Genomic DNA, 17,069 nt, shown 5'->3' with positions numbered 1-17,069 from the left:
CTGGCAATTTTGGATATGACTAGGGTTTTATGGGATTTGGATAGGGTTTGAACAGGATGCAAGGAAAAATTGCGGGATATGCAGTTTTGGGTACTAGGTGATGGATACTTACAAGGCAAACTTGGGTTGAGTAATTTGGACAGCCAGAAGGGTCTCTGGACAGCAGGGCCAAGAATCTGGTCACAGGCAGTGGGGTCAAGAGATCTGGTTACTGGGTCAGCGTGACCCTCCTGGTGGGGGAACAGCTGGACAAAGTCTGGTCAATGTGGACAGCGGGATGTGTCAGCTGGGCAAAAGGTCTGGTCACTGGATTGTCCTAAAGGGGATCAGCGGTCTTTATCCTTTCTCCCTGGATTATTGGGTATGTCTGGGTCTGGAGTCTTGAAATCTTGAAGTGTGATTTTTGAATGTTGAATATCCCTGTGTCTCCCTGTCTACCCCTTAAATAGGCAGAGTGTCCCCTTCTCCCTGTGGGCTGATCGGTTCCGGGGAATTGACATCATTTTAAGTGTGTGCGTTTTATGACTTGCTTTGTCTCACCACAGTTATTTTTTACCAAAATGAGTTATGGAATAAAAACCACATATTTACAATAGTCACCATCATAAAAATCAGAAAACAAGATCCCATATTTTACAAGAAATTTGCCGGTTCCAATCCCAGTTCTTTGCGATGTTGCCTCGTCCTTGGGCACAATTTAATCGTTTTCAGGAGAAACATATTATCTAAAATTCTGCAAATGGCTCCACATATGCATAATATTATTGGGCATAGTTTCCCCAAGTTTAATATCTGTGCCATTTATGCTTCCCCCAGAAATGCCTTTTTCCTGCCATTTCAGTCCACCATGTACCAGAGAGATGCACATAGTCCTATTTTGCTTGTCCAAAAATCACATGAAAACTGTCATAATATCATATTACTACTGATTCAGATTGCGGAGAAAAATGTCTTAAAGTATAAAATTCCTGCATAGTCAATGAGGTGGATTTGCCAAAGATGTGGGTGGCGCTGCCACCCCCACAATCCAAATTGTCTCCACTGGGTCAGCTTGCCCAAGGGTTTGCATGACTCCCCTTTGAAGTCCTCCAGTGGATACTGGGAAGGACTGTAGAGGAAATAACACCCCATAGCTCTAGGAGGCAAAACACAGGGCTTCACCCCATCCTTTGTCTTTGGGGGCAGTTCTGCCTGGCAGTTAGGGAGAAGCTGTAATTATTACACAGTCAGGTCCATAAGAACAGGTCACATGCCCTTGCAATATCAGTTCACGGGGAGGTGCGACATTGGCCTTGCTGCCAAACCGGTTTGACAGAAATTCCTGGGCCTCAGCCAGGATGATTTGTCTTTTGGGGGGAAAAACAGAGCACAATATACATTTTGTTGCAGCCCCTCTCCCCACATGTACAATTGTGTTTCTGTGCAAGCTACAGTATTTTTTCGCATTTAGCTTTCCCAATGTCATTTTCTGCTTTGCAAAGCAGATTTATATGTGTTAATTTTTTTCTCATGTTTATTTCACAAAATACTTTTTTTTCTCCCGCACACAGTTTCCTTTGCATTTACTTTCTGAAAGGCTTTTTATAGATGTGGTCAGTTTCTGGACACATAGATATGTTTGAAAATGGTTTCTTGGTAATTGACACGAGGCAAGAGAGAACATCTTTTCTTTGAAGTACTTTGCGGGTGTTAGTTTATTTCAAAAAGTAAATCCAAGCCGGGTGGACTTGAAGCAGAATTCTTTTGCTTTTCAGGTACTTTACTGATGAAACAATGCCGTTTTGGGAGGGATGGTTATATTTGATGGTGTTCAAAATGAAATACATGGACAGGGCTGTGTTTTAATGGAATAAAATTGCGTGATGTTTGAAATGAAAGTAGCGCCAGTGCGATGTCATTTTAAATGTAGGTCATTTTCCTGTGCAGCCTTGAATGTTTAAATGACAGAACAGCAATGCACAACCATTCTGAATTTTAGTTGTTTTCTCTGGATTCATGTGAATGACAACAAAATGCAGCTATTCGTGGGGTGGCTTGGTTCAACTCTCACCCCATATGTGCTCAGCAGACAAAAGCACAGCCCCTTTTTGGGTGACTGCTGAAATGCAGTTTTTGTTGGAGGGGTTCTGCCTTAGGCCTTAAATGTACCCCACACTCTCCAACACTGGCAGTCAGACAGCATAAGGCAAAGGTTTCTTCTGGGATGTGTTCACAGCTCTAAAATGGGCAGGATGTGCTAATAAGAGAGGGGAGTATAGATGCAGTTATGTGAGGTCAGCACATTTTCGGGGGCATTGGGTGCAGCAGAGGGGAGCCATCCCCAAAATGTGGCAGAGTTATAGGTAGTCCTAGGCGGGGAGGAGTTTGACGCTGCAATTTCAGCTGTAGGCGGTGTCTCGATGGCGGCACTAGAGTCAAATTCGGATGACGGGCACTGATTCCTTTATGGACGGTTGAGACTCCTCATCAACGAGATTCTGTGGTCCCAAAGAATTACTGCTGAACAGTGTACAAGCAGAAGTAGATGTCTGCTATTCTGCAAACCAGAAGTGACAAGTGTCCCCGGGAATTATAATATGATGACAAGCCTGACTGTATCGAAGGTGCCAAGTACCCCTACCTCAAACACTTTGCCCATATTGCCTATATGTTGGAAATCAGAGTGTGAGACACGTGCGGTACCAGTGAAAATACTGATACTGAAGAGAATCCTGGAAGCAAGGTTCCCATTGAGAAAGCCATACCTGCATACGAGACAGTATGATGGCCATTTTAATGAAATCCCGGAAGAAGTAGGACCAGTGAATGGAAGGGAAGAATGGTGACATCACATGAAGAGGTTGACGTACATGGAAGAGATGCAGGGACAAGAGAATGTCGCTATTCTATAAGGCATCAAGAAAGTATCAACGATAAGTGACATCTTTGGATCAAGAGGAAGAAACTTATGCTGCATAAACAATGAAAATGTCAAGTTATTTTACATATGTACAGATGCAAAGAAACGCGAGCAGAAGAAGTATTCTTGAGGCTTGCTTTATAGTGAATAGATTGCAGCATGCGTCAACATATCCATATATATATTGAAGTGAATAAAGAATGGATGTTTCCACTACATATTATAGCAGAGCTGGACCAGAGAAGGAAGGCTTCTTTTCCACTGTGTCACAGTTAAAAAAGCAATTGCATTACAGAAGCAGATCTCAGAAAGGCAAGGCTGGATGAGCCCCAAGTAGCTAAGGTCTCGTCAGGTTGGGGTGAACAGACATTGGATACAAATCTTGTGAAAGAGCAAAACTCTTGTTCAGAAGACAATGATAAAAACAAGGAATACGTCAGAGGTCTATTTGAAAATAGTATTTTTAATGCTCTGGAGCTCGATTTTGTAGACTTCAGTACCGTGGAAGGATGAAGTTGGACGAACACGATGGTCACACCTACGCATGAGGGCAGAGTGTGCCTTCACTCCCCTGAATTCTCCAGAGCAAAAGAACACTCCCAAGGACAATTTCAAAGCCTTAATTGACAGCATACCACTGAGGTGACGATAGATGAATATGCTAATTGGTGGGAAGCTATGGTTAAGACTAGCTCACCAGCACCTGGAAGCGTGTTGCTAACATAGGTGGAAAAGTACTGACGGAGGTTAGAGTGCCAACCAATTGTAGGTGGCCGCGTGATTAAGGGTGCTTTAGTTTGTGTAACCAATGGGAAGTCCTGCATTTATTGACGTTCATAGTGACCTGTTTAAGGTGAGGGCTTAGATCCCCTGTAGAACCTGATAGTATGGAGAGGCCTGTTTTGTTATCATTATGGAATCATTACCCATTATTAGAGAATCATTACCCATTTAGGGATTTAGTTATTCATTATATATTCTGATTAGTACTGATTAGTAGTGACATGAAATAGTAACATTAGCCTATCTACATTATTCTGCCACTTTGTATGCATTTGCAATTTGAATATAGAATGAGGCCTGTTATATTTGAAGTGCCATTTAGAGACACGTTACACATGTAGAGATATTTTGTTATGTATTATGTATGCATGTAGAGGGACACGCATTGAGTGTGTACTTAGAATATGCATTGAGCTTTGAGTATAGTGCTTGGTATGAATGAATGTGTTAGGCACTACCTTCGAGAATAGAGAAAGAATGAGGCCTATGGCATTATGAAGCCATTCCATTGAGACACACAGAAGCTGTTCGTTCCGTGGAGTGTGAAGATTGTTATGAGTTACAGTGTACAAGTATTCGTAAACAGTTTGCTTGGCAGAGAGAGATAACGTAACCCTTTGTCCGAGAGGGAGAAGGAGCCTTATCAGCATCTTGGAGGCCTTGTGTTCGCAGACACAGAGAGAAAAGGTGGGGGCAGCGCCATGGAGAGGGAGAAGAGCTTTGCAGGGAGAGCTTTGCAGCAGGACGATAGAGGGAGTGAATGGAGAAATATGAGGATGGCAGGCAGACTGAAGAAGGCCATGATATAGATAGGCCAAAATGTCACATTGACAAAGAACACGCAGTGATTGCAAAGTAAAGTACATGCAACACAGACATTTAGGCACTGCTCATATTTAGAATTGCTGACAGACAGAAAGAGAGTGTAACCATAGGGATTTCAATACGTCATTGAACAGTATAATGAAAGGTGAGGTTTTTGGGAGTTTCTAGTTGTTAGAGATGGAGTTTTGGAGAGAGCTGCGCTCAGAGAGATTGAGCTGAGATCGAGGAATCTTGGGGAAGCATTCTGATGAGAGCAGGCGTTCGAGAGCTTGCCAGAGGCATTGAGGCAGTTCAAGTGACCAGATCTTGAGAGAGAGGCCTGGCCCTGACACTGACTGACTGGTTGCAGAGTTAGCAGGAGAGGAGAGAAAGAGCAAAACACAGAGAAGAAGGGGAGTATTGTTGAATAAGAGATGTGCATGGGGAATTAGAGAGTGTGAAGTATGGTGTGCAATGGAGAGGAATGGTGTGGCTTATAGCTTATAGTGTAAGGCTTATATTAATTGCTTTGCATGGTAGATTTGCACCAAAAGCATAAAAAGGTGCAAATTCGAGATTTGCATTATAGTAGTATTTTCATCATTCATTGCTATGTATGAATAAAAGTGTTTCTTTTGTTGAATCGATTCATGTGTTTTCTTTGTGTCTTATGTTAATGTGTTCATTGGAGTAAGATAGGAGTAATCTAGGAGTAACACAGTGCACAAAGGCCCTGAGATACAAAAGCAGGGGGGGGCATAGTGATCCACACCCCCCTAGGAGGTTGTCTAAGACTGATACATGGTTGCCCACTAAGGGGTAGGCCATTGGTACATTTTGTCTCATCTGTATTACGGTCCAACAGCCCCACCTGTTGTTAAGAAACCTATCACTTTTTTCACTCTCTTGTATGGATCGTATGCTTAGAGGTTCCTTAAGAACCTATCACAATTGCCACTAGGTTTTTGTAGTTTGCCATGTAGAATGACATTATTAATACATAGGTTAACATCATCAATGATGATTTTTTGCTATAAAAGAATTCTTTTTTTAAGATGCATTGAGAGATCTTACGCTGAGACGTCCGTTGATGTCCGTTGTACTCCCTGTTTTAGACATTTGATATTAAAATAGTTACCTTTTTGCCAACTACCTGAGTCATTTCTATTATTGATGTTTGAGCAACATCTGAATCCCCATCCATCTCTAGAGTATTGCTACCTCGTCTGAAAGGGCTGGAGTCCACCAGTTCACATGGTTGCGGACAGGATGGTTTAAAATCCATCGAGATAGTAGGCTTTAGGGTCCCGGAAATATCGCACAACCTCTGCCATTTGGCTAAAAGGACGTGAAGCTCCCTGTAGAAGCCGGATATTAGTTTAAAGCAAGTCTTGCAAGCTATGCGCAACGGCTCCCTTGTTTTCAGGCAGAAACCCCTACCAGCATCTGCAGGAAGCTGAATGAACGGAAAGATGAAACGGCTGTTAAAGAAGCGCACAATTCCGAGAGTCGGAAGTTGATAAAACAAATGGTGAGTAAAACTGAGTGATGTGGCAAAATTGTGAATGGGTAGTGGGTGAAGAAAGTGATAAGGGAAAAATGAGTAATGGAGGGAGGTTGGGTTAAAGTAACTTGAGAATGTTGAGCATTGACATATTAGGTAATTGACTTGAGGAGAGGCCAAGCAATTAAAATGTATTATGAGGGAAGGTGCCACAGTAAATAGTACGCCCAGTTTCCTGCGTCATAAGGACGTAACAGAAGGAATCATTCCTAGAGCCCTATTGATGGGTGACGTAGACTACGAACTCGGTTAAAGACAAATTTAAAGAGGATGATTCCCATAGCAATCGGGGTATTTTTAGGGGTAGGTAAAGGTTGGTCTTGAGGAGAAGACTGAAATGTATGTGGCCGGTCAAGTATGTCCATTTGTGTGTTCATTTTATGTGGCTGGATATGGTGAAAAAACAATAAAGGAATTGATAGATGTGAATCGAAAACACGAGATTTGAGAATTAATTATTTATTAGTGGAAATTGAATTGATGGTGTTTAATGAAAAAGTAGATTAAAGTAAAAAACGTGATATAGAGGGTTTGCAGCCTGCAATGATTGGTGCGCGCTCATATTGTTTTGTTTTTCGGAAACATATTTTTTAAATTTGCAAAGTGTAAGGGTGAGTTTCGACAGTGAAGTGTGAGGAGTCCGCAAACAGTTGCCAAAATACGCACCCAAAGTTAGACAGTACAGTGCAGAATGGGTTAGAGGAACGGCAGACAAAATGTTCATGCCATGGCCACAAGGGGGATCCTTATCGAAGGCAGATTTGCAGCATATGATGACATATTTGCATGCAGCGTATACGGGAAAAAAGTGAGATAAACGTCTAGCAAGCTTAGAGCTCTGGAAAATGTACCAGGAGGAGAGAGAAGAGCCACCTCCTGAAGACTGGATATTGAACATATGCAAAGAGGGGGGTGAAGAGTCTTCCGCTCCACCAGCCACACCTGAAGCAGATGTTGATGGGAACAAAGATGATGGGTTATACCCATTAAGTGAGCTTAAGGCAGTAACGGGGTACGGTAATCCGGCATATGAGTCACCTGCGCAAAGCAGCGACGAGGGCCCAGAGAAAATACAATCTCTAAGGTCCCAAGGGACAAGGAGATACGCGACAAGGAGAGAAGTGATCGACCAAGTGCATCCATAGATATAGGACGGGAAATAAAGAGATGGAAAGGAGAAAAAGATAAGACTGATGAGTTAGCACTTATACAGAACGAATGGATGGGTGGTCAGATTCTGCTCATACTCGATGGTAACAGCATCGAGGATGTAAGGCAAAGGGAAGATCGAGACGAACAGGCAAAAAGGATAGAGAAAGAGAGAGGAGATTGAAAGAAGACGGAGCGAAAAGGAATGATAGACAAAGACGGGACCAGTTGTATCAAGAGGAGCAACTGAGAAAGCAGGAAAGAGCAGAGGAGCAGAGAATGTATGACAATAGACAGAGGGCAATCGAAGAACGAGAAAGACAAGAAAGAAAGAGAGAGGAAGAGGAGGAACAGAAATTAAGGGATACAAGAATACAAAGACAAAAAGATGAGGAGATACGAAGGCCAAATGAGAGGAGACATATGAAAAGAAAAGAGTACATAAGAGTAAGAGAAGAAGCAAGGAAACAACGAGAGTTTGATGAGGAACTATAAAGAAAGAGGAGGCAGAGAGCACACAATCTTGAACTGTGAAAGAGGAAGTAATAGATCCTAATCCAATAATGGCATGGGAAGACATAGAAGAGGTCTTCCCAGCACATTAGCCAATAGCAGGTCTGTCTAGAGCAAATCTAGAGGATGAGTTTGACTCTAGAAGCATTGGGGATGCTATCAATAAAGTCTATTATGATATGAGGACTAAGAAAGTGCTGCAGAGGAAGGGTTAAAATGATCAAATTGAGAATACGCAGTTGTACAACAAAGAAGGAGCCTCATGCAGTTTTGAGTCAAAGGAGGTGCCTTTATGGGGTCGCGTGTGTGTTATCGCGGCTGCCGCGTACGTCACAGAAGTGATGTCGGCGGTAACGCGGATGAATTACGTCGCACAAATGACGTCAATGGTAGACAAGGTGAATCACAAGCAAGAAAAAGAAACTAATAAACTGAAAGCTGAACGAACAGAATCATTGGATATGTAGAACAGGAATTGGCAAGGAAAAATAACTGGCATACCAGAGAAAGTAGAGTAAGGAAAGGAGGTAGGGCAAAACAAGTTAAGATTGGCTGAATGCTAACTAGTGGCTAATGGCTGGTGCTAACATCTCAAATAGAGCTCAAGTGATGATGGTGAGTGCTGGTGATTAAAAATGCATTATTGTTAACTGATAATTGATTTTGATCCAACTACTCAGCCTTGAAGACGACCTGAGTGTCAAAACATGTGTCGGCTGTTCTTTACTTTATTAAAATACAGAATTCTGATTGCAGGTGTTTAACCCAATGGTTTAAAGCGCAATTCCACCCCTCTTTTCACTTAATCATTGTATTAGCACCAACTTGTGTGGATAGGTTGGCGGAGTTGGACTGCTGCTTACACCTCTTCTTGTTCTTCATTTCTCCCAATTTTTGATAAGTGACAAATAGCGCACAGGTACTCAGTTGCAAATCTACAATCCTTGTTTACTGTTTAGATAGAAAGACTCTGAATAGGGATGAAGAGGAGAGAAGTCACACAAGTTGGAGACAGGATATGTCAGACGAGGACAGGGAAACCTTGGGGAGGAGGAAGCAATGCATGTGGCCCTGAAGGGTGTTTTTCAATGGATACGGAAGTAAAATGGACAGATCTAGACCTACCCAAATCTCGGGCATCAGAATCATTGATAAGGTGAGATCCACCTAGAAGGTGATCCTATGGTGAGAGGAGGGACTCGCCATCTTATGCGAGCAGGTTACGGTCGCTGCCAGGTAGAAGGCGGAGTGGAACCATTGTCCCTGCTATGGATAGAAAGACGATGGGAGACGAATGTGAGTTTGGGATCTCGCAGTTTCCTTTGTTGGAAAAGGGAGGAGCTAGGCCACAGTATATACCTTGGCCACAGATGGATAAGGATAATTTAAGGTGTACACTCCAGAGGTTAACTTCTGGTGCTGGGAAATGGATACATGAGTTAGAGAAAATGACAGGAGGAAACACGTTAGCTATAGGGGCCATTAAAGGTCTCTGATTGCCATCCTTGGGGAAAGGGCTGATGATGTATGATCAAGAGCAGTGTACTCTACTGTTACCACGGTAAACACTGCTCATGATCGAGCACCGTTCAATAACTGTAGCGCGGCGGTCTGGAAAGCGCTTAGAATACTAGATCCGGACATGTCCGACATGGGAACTATAATGGCAAAGAAGAGGCAGGAAGGGGAGGGTCCTCTTGTTTACAATCAGAATTTTCAAGAGCAGTGGGCTTTTGAGAAATGCGAGGCTTGGGGGAAATCCATACCTGTATTTTATCATATAGTGTGCCAAGGGCTGCCAGAAGCAGTAAAAAAGCAGCTCAAGAAAAGAGTGGGCATGGAAGCAAAGCCATGGGCAGAGATTCAGCTGGCCATTGCACATTATTGCAGGATTTTGCAAGAGAAGAATCGACAGACAGACAATGCTAGGAAAGGTGAAGAGGCAAAGTTAGTGCAAAAAAAACGATCAATGTACACCATTGAAGGGGCGATGTTGACTAGTGGAGACGGATTGGGTTCGCAGCAAGCAGCAAGCATGCTGCAGGTGAATAACCAAAGACAGTTTGATCAAGGTAATAATGGATTTGCACGACATGGAAGGGGAGGCTTTCGAGGTAGATACTTCCAGAATAATCAGGGACACTTCCAGAGCAATCAAAGTGGGTTTCAAAACATGCAGAACGATAGTCAAGGCATGCAGGAGGGGCAAGTTAGGAGACCTCCTCCTATATGTTGGACATGTGGTATGTCAGGGCATTATGCTTGCACAAATAGAAGTCAAGGATTTGTGCAGAATGGACAATTCTTAAGAGGGGGGACAGCAAACCCGCCTGCATATTCACAGCAGAATGTAGATGGGTTTGCTCAGAATCAGACAGTACAGCAAACACAAGCGCTGAGAATGCAACAAGATTTTCAAACACAGCAGGCAATAATGAATCCACCACATGGGCACTCACAGCTGTCACCCATGCAGATACAGTAGAGTCCAAGTACGGGTCTGTTAATGACTCCTAGAATAGGGGGTGTCACTGTTGAAGGAGGAACTCCTTTCACAGGTATGGAATGAGAATGTATCCATAATAGGACAGTTCACTAGGAGACTTGATATGTTCAATACTATCAGTGACGCCCAATCCTCAAGAGGAACCGAGGGTTGACATCAATATTGGAGGCAAATCTTTTTCTTTTTTAGTAGATATTGGTGTAACACGCTCATGTATACGAGAGGGGACATTTTCGATGTCTGGAAATGCCATGAATACTCAAGGGTTCACAGGAGCTACAAGCAGAGTTCCTTTTACTGAAGTTTTGCCAGTCTCTATAGGAGAGTGTGACATGTCTGTGCTGTTGTTATATTCAAGGCAGACACCTGTCAATATATTAGGTCGAGATTTAATGACCAAGTTGAACATTACAATTGCGTTCACTGATAAAGGCATAGTATGTTCAACATCAGGGATGCATTATTTAAATGTGAGTGAATGTATTATGGCATTTGCAGGACAAATGGCCATGCGAGGAGATCCGTTAGAACCAGAATTTTTTCACTATGGGGTACGCATTCTGTTGACATGGCTAACAGGTTTGGTAGGCAGAACTATGAGAATACCTGATGGATTCTTATTCATGGCAAAGATACCTATGGATGAAGAGGAAGGGCGAATCTTTCCTCGAGAATTACTAGCAGCCATAGTGCGAGGAGAAATGGCTTTGCTTGATGGGAATGATTCTGAAGGCAGACGATGGTGCACAGTGATTGCCACTGGCGAAGGTTACAGATTGACTGACGTCACTGATGAGGATATGTTTGGTGACCATCCATCAGATGATGAAGTAGTATTACTTATTGGGTAAGAGCAATTAATCGTGAGATTCCTCAGAAAATGAGGATAGCCCAGAAACGCCCCCAAGTATTTCGATGAAGACATGCCAGTTTCATTATGGACAAAAGGCCCCTATGATGTAGGCCTGTTGAGGGGAGTTGGAGAGGTGAACATTAAATTGAAACCAGGAGCAATTTTACCTCGAGCACGACAGTATCCCATGTCTAGAGAGCCAGATGAAGGTATTTTTAAGACATATAATATCTGTTATGATGGAACAAGCCATCCTAGTGATGTCAGAGTCACAGTGTAATACTGCAATTTATCTTGTGAAGAAAAGGAAAGGGGGGTCGTGGCGTGTAATTCAAGATTTATGCCCGATTAACCAGATTGTAGAGGCCGAGTTCCCTCTAGTTCCTAATGCTGCAACGATCTTATGTAATATCCCTGTTGAAGCCCGATATTTCACTGTGATTGACTTGAAAAATGCATTTTTCTCAATCCCTTTGCATAAAGACTTGCAAGATCTGACATCATTTACGTTCAGACAGACTCGTCTGAAAAGTACTCGCTTACCCAGGCAGTACTGTGAGTCTCTATCAATTTTCAATTGAGTCCTACAGATGGACGTAAGCAATATTGATTTGAAAAGTGTTGTGTTGCAATACGTGGATGACATATTGGTCTGTAGCACCTTAGAAGAAGAGTGCAGACGCGATTCAGTTCAACTGATGATTATTCTTGCAGACAAAGGATATAAAGTAGACAAGGATAAATTAGAGTATTGTCAAAAGGAAGTACTATACATAGGTAAGTTAATTTCGCATGAGGGAAAGAAAGTTACTCCTGAGAGGGCTGAGGCTATTTTGAAAACAGTAAAGCCACTCACGATAAAGCACATGCAGATATTTTTGGGATTGTTTAACTATGTAAGAGCATGGGTATTTGATTACAGTTCATACATAAGGCCCTTGTTGCAAACTCTGAAGAAAGCGCAGGCAACTCAGGAGAAAATGGTTTGAACTGAGGAAATGGAGGAAGGGTTTGATGAGTTGAAAAAGGCAATTTACACAGCTCCAGTTTTAGGGATTCCCAAATATGCTGAGGAATTCTTTATGTTCTCGCACAGGAATGGCACTGTTATGACAGCTGTAGTTACGCAGAGAACCACATTGGTTTACAAGCCCCTTGCATATTATAGTGGGATTCTACACCCAGTAATGAGGGGTCACTTTCCATGCAAACAATCTTTGGCTGCTGCAGTGTTCGCCATTGAGAAGGCAGCTAGCATAGTAATGGGGTGTTCCATGATGTTGTTTGTTGAACATGCATCGTTTGCCATCTTGGAAAAACCTAAAGGAACGTTGACTTCTAAAGGGCTTCTGCCTATGAGGTAGTCATATCAAATCCGGTGATTAAAATAGTCCCATGTAAAATTGTGAATCCTGCCATGTTTGTAGCAGAACCCCTGGCAGAGGACGAGCATGCACCTGATTGCTCGAATTATGAGGAATTCTATGATGAACTCCCGAGGGTGAAGGAAAATGCGTTGGCAGCTGGGGAGATTCTTTTCATAGATGGTTATTCTACAATTGATCAGAATGATGGACAAAGATATAAATGTGCTGCTGTGGTGAAGCACATGGCAAATGGCGAGTTTGAAGTACTGATAAGTGCACGACTACTGTCTCACTTTTTGGCACAGGCTGTAGAATTAGTGGCGCTGATTATCGTGCTCGAGAGACACGCAGACCAGGAAGTCACAGTGCACAGCGACTCCGCCTATGTGAGATCGACAGTGCATGTGGGATTAGCACGTTGGAAAAGGAGGGGCTACCAAAGAGCGGATGGCGCTCCAGTACATCCTGCAGCCTTATTGGACAGACTCATTAGAGCATCACAACTCCCAGCAGCCATTGCAGTAGTTAAATGTGCAGCACACACTAAGAGAGCAGATTTTATCTCACGTGGAAATCAAAAAGCAGATGAGGAAGCAAAGCGAGTTGCATTTACAGATATTATTATGTTTTATTATGTTGTTTGGTATGCCTGATGTGAATGTAAGCATGGTGGTGATGATGAGTGTGTCTGAATGTTATAATAACTTGTCTAGAACTCAAGTGGCAGGGATTCAAGGGGAAGCACTTCATGATGAAAAAGACTTGTGGACGCTGAGAGGATGTTCTTTAAAACCCTCTTTAGCATTGTGGCGACAAGACAGCACTGGTAAACCGGTGATGCCTGTACCGTAAACCGGTGATGCCTGTACCCTCACTAAGGGTGGCGTTGAAACAGCTACACTACCCTGCACATGCAACTTGAGAGAGCCTTGCCGCAACTATTGCAGAGGATTGGTTTGTTCCGAATATAGTAGAACACATTGCATTTTATGTAGTAAATTGTATTGTATGTCAAAGGTTTACTATTGGACACACACTGCGCACAATTAGAGGAGTTAGTCCAAGACCTAGTGGTCCTTTACAGCATTTGCATATCGACTATGTCGACATGCTGAAACTATGTAATGAATACAGATATATGATTGTAGTGGTATGTCCCTTCTCGAGGTGGATTGAAGCTGGACCTTGTACACACCCAGACTCCACCTGTGCAGCAAAATTTCTAGTATGAGAAGTATTTCCCAGATGTGGAATATGTGAAGTATTAAGAACAGATAATGGCCCTCATTTTGTTAATGAAGTCTTTGAACAAATAAGCTTGTTGATTAACATAAAGCAAAGGTTTCCTTCGGCCTACCACCTACTAGCGAATGGAATCTTTGAGTGACTGAACGGCTTGCTTAAAGAGAGAATAGCTAAATTGAAGCTTACTTTAAGACAGGATGGCAGCATTGTCTACCACTGGCATTGTACGCATTGAGAAATCAACCAGGTTCAGACCACCATCTTACCCCCCATGAAATAGTGACAGGGAGGCGAATGAGGGCACCTCTCACAACTCCATCTAGAACTAGAAGTGATGCCCAGACAACAGCAGAATTGTTAGGAAAGGAGTTAAGTGATTACTTAACATGCATGACCTCAAATATCTCTGTCATTTCAGATCAGCTCAAGCGGAAGGATTGTGGGGCAGCTCAGAACACAGAAGGAGATGCTACAACAACTGGAGTTGAAAAGGAATGTCTTCCCAAACTTTTTCCTGGTGATTCAGTCCTGATCAGGAATTTCACCAGGAGGTGGCACGAGCCACGTTTCAACAGTCCCTTCATAGTGGAAGATGTGATACCGTCTGCAGTCAAAGTGCAGGGCAGACGCACTTGGATATTTCTCAGAGACGTGAACATCTATGCTGGCGAACCCCCTTCACGCCCACCCCTGTCAGATGCAAGCATCGGGGAAGAACCAAAGCACATGCAGACTAGGTCTATGACGAGGAAGAAGGACGCAAAAGCTGTTGAATAAAGATAAAGAGTACATTGGACTGTGGCTTATTTTGGAACACTCTTTAAAGTCACTATAAAATGAGTTAAGTGAAGCTATTTGTTCTTGAGCCACAAGAGTTTGTTGAAATTGAACTGAGACATGTTTAAGTCTTGATCATAAAGGAGAGCATGCCAATTTAGAGTTCCTTTTTGACAACTGAAAGAGGAAAATGTTCCCTGATTCCTTTCTCACTGAATTTCTTTTCAGAAGTGCCCCATGACAACATTTCACGGAACGCTCTTGCAGTTTTTCTGTTCATTTTGCGCGCATGACCTGCACTTGTGGGGAGAACTACTAGCATTCCTCTGTTCCTGCAAGATCCTAAGAATGGTCCAATGTTGAGGAGATTGCTTGTAGCTATCATTGAGCAAATCCTTCAGCTTCAGTGGGGAAAACGCAAATACCCCTATCAGCGGATAATGCACATAGACTGGTCAGCTTGGTATTCTATTATCTTATTGAGGAATGCCTGCATCTCGTTGGGAGACAAACTGATGTCCGAACGTTCCTGAAGGATTTGAGGAATAATGCTGCATTTAATGAAATACTAAGAGACATGATTGTGCAGGTGAACATTTACTCTGAGAGAACACTGAGAACTGAATGAGACTTTCGAGGGGAGAGATCCAAAAGTCTGTGCATTAGAGTACTTTGTTTGATGCTGAAGGAGAATCTTCATGTCTTCTGGTAAAAGACCAATTCATGGTCTTCACTGGGAACTTATGTTCATCATCCCATAGTCAGCCAGCCGAAGCTGATCAAGGGAACTTGTGGAGCAGACTCAGCAACTTTCAGTGTATTGCATATTGTTGCTTGATTAAAGTTTATTTTTTCCCTCCTTAAGAAAAAGTAAAATGGTAATATCATTATTGCAGATCCTGAGAGATGACCACGATGTGCAAGATGCTGTTGTTGTAAATGGACTTACCTGTACGTAATTTACAATTGGATTCTATTCATAGTGATACTGCTCTCACTTACAGTACGTACTGCTTACTATATAGACGTAAATGGAGCAAAGACTCCTGTGCATCTCCCTGTACAGAAGGGGGGTACTGATGTGGCAACTACAAGGCAGCCGAGACCTTATGTGATTTTTCCTATTCTAGAGATACACACAAGGGCACCTGGTCCTGTGATGGATAATCCTGGGTTACCTTTTGGAGGGAGGTCACATGCAGAGATTATAGCAGACTCCATATGGCCGGCCTTAGCTGCTGCTAAAATTAGGTTTCAGGATAGGAAAAGACTTTTAGATCTTTCTCCTACACAGGTAGTACATGTAAAAACACCCAGTCCACTGACAAATGTTTCTACGGTTGGTCCAGTAAGGAGAAACTATGCTGGCATATTGAATGAGATGGTTAGAGAAGCTCATAAGAAAATAATGAGATCTAAGAGAAATGTTAGGGAGGATGATCATGAGGTGAATAATTACCTGGATAGTACAGCACACTTGGGGATTAACATATGGTATCAGCATATGAAAGAAGTGGGAAGGAGAACCTCAAAGGAGGAATGCTTTGTATGTGCACTCCTGCTCTATAGCATGGGGAAGTCTAAGATCTTCATAGCTATTGAAATTGACTTCCAGACAGCACATTGTCTTTCACACATAGCACTCTGTCGAACAAGAGGCCAGTACATGGGTCGAGATGCCTATCTCAAATGGGCAAATGAATGGACAGATCCAGATGCAGATGATTATATCCAAGACACGAAGACAAGAAACAGGGCTCATACTAAGAACCATGTGATCAGATATGAAAAACCTGGAGTGAAAGAAGTTAGAATCAGATGGGAAGTAAACAAAAGACTGGAGAGTCCAGGAAAATCTGCAGAAGAAATTCGTAGATGGAAGAACAAAGGCCAAATGCAGATCTGGGGACCAGTGCTGTCACCAGATGGATGGGAAGAAGGAGTGGTGATCTGCAGAGCCTGGGTGGTCATTGGTTGTTATCAACCAGCCATTGACATAGTGCAGAATGGCTGCAAACCTCTACGGCCAAGACTTGCTAAGTTACTGACCTGGGTCGAAGATAGTGGAGGACCCTTGCAGATAGTGTCTTTGCAGAGTGCAAAGCTGTGCTTTAAAAATAATGTCTCAAAAAAAGTTGGAGCGAATCAGAACTGTGGTTGTATCTTTGATGTACGAGGAATGAAACTTGGAGCAGCAGTGATCATGGATCACTATTGGGCTTGTGGATCCAGAGCATATATGAGGCTACTCAAGGATTGGGGAGGACGATACTCACTAGTGAATGTTCATGTTCCAGCATTGGTGATTCTTAAAAGTGACTTAAGTTACACGTCCAGATGATAGACAAAGTAGAAGATATTGCTGATGACAGCTGGTTTGGATCGCTTTTTTCTTGGGTTACACAATGGATGGCAGACATGTTCAAGTTCCTTGGAGCCCTAACCATGTTGGTATTGCTTGGATTTTGTGTGATCAAGATAATAATCACACAATGCAAGAAGACAGCAAAGACACCCATAGGGATGACAATTATGATCAATGTTGAATCAGGATGGAAGGCCAGAGATTTGATAGATGAAGACATCAGAGACTTTGTGAAGGCCAGTAT

Source organism: Ambystoma mexicanum, chromosome 2p (assembly GCF_040938575.1).
Source record: "Ambystoma mexicanum isolate Mex_15411 chromosome 2p, UKY_AmexF1_1, whole genome shotgun sequence".
Lineage (NCBI taxonomy): Eukaryota > Metazoa > Chordata > Amphibia > Caudata > Ambystomatidae > Ambystoma > Ambystoma mexicanum.
Note: the sequence above shows the minus strand (reverse complement) of the source record.